The sequence below is a fragment of the Saccostrea cucullata genome, unplaced genomic scaffold, assembly GCF_032062105.1.
Source record: "Saccostrea cucullata isolate Sc308-1 unplaced genomic scaffold, CSIRO_AGI_Scuc_v1 ctg12590, whole genome shotgun sequence".
Classification (NCBI taxonomy): domain Eukaryota; kingdom Metazoa; phylum Mollusca; class Bivalvia; order Ostreida; family Ostreidae; genus Saccostrea; species Saccostrea cuccullata.
The window spans coordinates 10,174-14,803 of record NW_026922005.1 but is presented as its reverse complement, the minus strand read 5'-3'; the positions used below and the strand labels follow the sequence as shown (position 1 = coordinate 14,803).

Below are 4,630 nucleotides of genomic sequence, written 5' to 3'. Positions count from 1 at the left end.
AGTGCCTCTGGAACCTTCTCATCATCGTCGGAAACTCACGGGTGATCTCGTCTTTACTTATCATGTGGGTTTCCGACGATGCCTTCTCATTTGCTCCGGAAGACCTCTATAAAAAAGCTTTAAAGGCATTTTATAAACTGCAGAAAGAACTTTTGTCATTGAACTCAAGTGTTAAAACATCTTTTCATGTATTTGATCATACAATAAACTCCATTTTGCTTTATGGATGTGAAATATGGAGGAACATTAATCGACCAAGTATTTTCCTTAAAATCTCCAAACTCTCGGTACATGATATTCTTGATAAGTTGAAGTGCGAGAATTTTCACTTAAAATTTTGTAAGATTATATTAGGAATGCATAGGAAAAGTGCAAACTTCTCCTCGTTATCTGAGCTTGGTAGGCTCCCCCTTCATTTTGATATTATAAAAAGTATTTTGAATTATGTCAGTAGGTTAGAATGTCTATTTTAATTTTTGATCCGACACTTATATCGGGTCTCCACATACTTTTCCATTACAATCGGGGGTCATTTAGTGAGTTCATTGCGCATAATGCCTCTGTTCTATTACTATTTTTTGTAAATTTATTTCAACCCCCCCCCCCTTCGCTTAAAAAGCGGGAGGATACTATAAATATAGTAATCGGGATGTACTTCTGTTACGCTTTGGGGTACCCATCCCTTATCCGAAACTCCTCTCATACCACTGAATGAAATTTGATAAGACTCTCTATGAATCTTTATTATACCCTCCGCTTGAAAAGTGGGAGGGTATACTGTAATCGGTATGTCCTTTCGTCCATTCGTCCGTCCGTCTGTACGTCCGTCCGTCTGTCTGTTACGCTTTGGGGTACCCATCTCTTATCCGCAACTCCTCTTATACCATGGATTGAAAGTTAATGAAACTTTCATTGAATCTTTATTACATATTGCCATTATGCACCTCCTATTTTACTTTTTGATCCGACACATGTTTTGGGTTTCACGGCTACAGCAAGACACGGACTTTGCCATTATAATCATATGGGAGACGGGATCGAGGGGGTGGTATCATTTAGTGAGCTCATTGCTCACAGTATACCTCTAGTACTTTTTGATCCGACACATATTTCGGGTTTTCCATAGCAAGACATGGAAAATGTTATTATATTCATATGAGAATGGGGAGTATCATTTAGTGAGCTCAGTGCTCACAGTAACTCTAGTTATACCCCCCGCTTGAAAAGCGGGAGGGTATATAGTGATCGGGAATTCCGTCCGTCCGTCCGTCTGTACGTCCGTCCGTCCGTCTGTTACGCTTTTTCTCTTATCCACAACTCCTCTTATACTACTGAGTGAAATTTAATGAAACTTTCACAGAATCTTTATTACATATTGCCATTGTGCACCTCCTATTTTATTTTTTTATTCGACACGTACTTTAGGTTTCCCAGAGCAAAACATGGACATTACCATTTTTTGTTTACCTATGACGTCACATAATAGAAGCTTCTGGATAACATTTCATAGGACGAGTTATTCCTCTTTACACATTACCGTAAAACAATATAAAGCAACACATCGACATTATGGGAGGCGGGGGGTATCATTTAGTGAGCTCATTGCTCACAGTACCTCTAGTTTACTAAGTAATCAGTATCTAGGTTACTGGTACCAGTAATGTACGACAGAGAGAACTCGTCATATTTCCTTGATAACTGACAGTTTTGTCACTTCAGTTTAAGTGTTATGTCTATTCGTAGAATAGATAGAGATCATTTAATCGACAACACCCACAGAGTGAACAGGAAACAAGAAATGTGGAGACATTTCTCCGAGGATATGATCTCAGTACAAGTAAAGATAGAATCACTATGATTGGAAATCTAGAAATGAGTCGATAATAGATTATAGATATTGTTGCGGGTTCTTTCCCTAGTGATTTCCAAATAATCAAAAAAAACTCAAAAACGTTTTCACATTTATATAGACAATTCATTGTACATAGTATTCCGGCTCTTGTCTGTCCACACAACGGTAAGTTACTACATCACACCATACTCCGTACACTGCCCAGCAGGCACGCAACGTTGCTTCAACGTTGAAAGGAGGTGGAATATAGGTTGCAACGTTGATCAACTATATTTCAACGTTGTTTCAACGTTGAGGTTTCAACGTTGAATCCTCAACCTTTTTTCAACGTTGAAACAATGTTGAAGCTGCAACATATTTTCAACGTTGAATGTTCGTGTATATTTCAACGTTGAAACAACGTTGAAGCTGCAACATATTTTCAACGTTGAATGTTCGTCGATATTTCAACGTTGAAACAACGTCGAAGATGCAACATATTGTCAACGTTGAATGTTCGTCGATATTTCAACGTTGAAACAACGTTGAAGCTGCAACATATTTTCAACGTTGAATGTTCGTCGATATTTCAACGTTGAAACAACGTTGAAGCTGCAACATATTTTCAACGTTGAATGTTCGTCGATATTTCAACGTTGAAACAACGTTGAAGCTGCAACTTATTTTCAACGTTGAATGTTCATCGATATTTCAACGTTGAAGCTGCAACATATTCTCAACTTTTGATGTTCGTTGATATTTCAACGTTGAAACAACGTTGAAGATGCATCATATTTTCAACGTTGAATGCTTGTCCATATTCAACCTTGAAACAACGTTGAAGCTGCTACAAATTCTCAACTTTTGAAGTTTATTGATATTTCAATGTTGAAACAACGTTGAAGATTCAACATGTTTTCAACGTTGAGTATTTTCTGATATTATAGAATTGAAACAAGGTTTAAAAATGCAAAGTTGACTGTTTGTTGATTTCAACGTTGAAACAACGTGGAAGATCCAACATATTTTCAACTTTAGGAAAGTTAAGAAAAAGGGAAGGGGTATTGAGTATTGAGCATTTTAGTTTTTAAGGTCAAAATATAAAGGTGTCTTTAACTCTTAATTTATGCGATTTTTCGCAAGATACACACGGCTGTATGCATTGTTAGAAAATATTATATATATAATAATACATAATAAATGAAACACATGCATTATGAATTGATTTACTCAAAAGAGTTGTGCCAGTTCAGCTAGTACCATTGTGAAATTTAATAAATTGTGAATATTGTTGTTGTTGTTGATGTTTTTTTAATACATATGCATAAAATATGTTAAATATAAGCATTAAATAAATGACATCTTTATCCAACATCTCACTGTAATTCCATGTTACTTTAAAATTAATAAAAATAATTATTTATTCCGAATTAATGTTCTTAAAATTAGACTCATATAGGTCCGTGCCGTATACTCTTGCGCAAAATGTTATACAGAGCGAATCTAGAAAGTCTTATTTTATCCGATTGTGCTTTTGTTGTGTGTATTAATTTTATAATCTTTCTTTTCACAAAATATATAAAAGAAAAATTCAAATAAACACATAACAATTTTCACACTGACAATTAACCGCGGTCAAATAGCATTATTTAAGATCCACTCCCCAAAAACCTTCGCGATATCAGATAAGGAGTGCCTCTCGCTTAGTTGGTCAGTTTCAGTGTCAGGATAACCTTGTTATGCAATTTTCTTGCTGGGCAGAGTATAGCTGCAGCTTATCTAGGTCAAAATTTGAATTCAACTGATGGACAAGAAGTGCGCGCTGTTCATATTTAATATGTGTTTTCAAGATACATACACAAGGATTAAGGCTGGAATATCAACTTCTGCTTAGTAAGTATTATTTCCTTTTCATGGATTTAAGATATTAAGTATATTTAGTATCTGTACATAATTTAATTCTTGTTTTATAAGTATATGTGAAATCTACGTGAAATGCACATCCTTTGTTCGTGTATTATGTGTATTGTTGATATTCATTTGGTTATGAAATATAAGTATACTAATATATTATACAATTTAATTAATTATAGTTCATCGTATGGTTAATTCAACCAGTGGTGAGGGAATTGATTGTATATAGTCAGCCTTGATTGCATCAGATTCTTCGCCCGTGAAAATTATACAAAGGAATGCAACATTTTGTAAGTACACTATGTCTATGTATATCTATAACATTTTCTTTAGTAATAATTTTTTATAAGCATACTAATACAAATTTTAATATGAAGTTAACTATACTTCTTTTTAATCATATTAATTAAATCCAAGTACCGGAAAAATTCCTTTGTCTGATTTTTTAAATTATTCATGCATATTTATTTTTATCTATTGAAATAACGTGTTACGTACATTGTATCGAACAAATAGCTTTTACATCTTTATTTCTTTTATTAATAGGCTGTTGCTCTAGAGGATGGATTCTCCTGTTCATTTCTTTCATTCGTGGGACTTAACTACAGATGTATATGCGTGATTAAAATCAATGGATCCGCCACTTTGTGGAACTTAGTAGTGTAAGACAGACGCGTACTTTGAAGAACCTTGATGTGATAACTGTGACCCCCTTTTCACTAGGAATATAAATTTTGTCAAGCAGTGATTTTTGAGATTCAGTGATTGAATCCAAATTTGTGTTTGTCTTTAAAATACAAACTAAAATGAATTCTTTCACAATCGTAATACTGGATTATAACTTATATAAATATTACGCAACTTGAATAAAAAAAATTATTAGAA

General features: G+C 34.1%; 1 long non-coding RNA gene across 1 annotated transcript; it reads left to right on the top strand.

The window, feature by feature from the left end:
- The first annotated feature begins 3,865 nt into the window (after positions 1 to 3,865).
- On the top strand, positions 3,866 to 4,630 carry LOC134261048 (uncharacterized). Its single transcript, XR_009990712.1, has 2 exons — positions 3,866 to 4,035; positions 4,292 to 4,630. It is a non-coding gene; the product is annotated as an uncharacterized LOC134261048 (long non-coding RNA).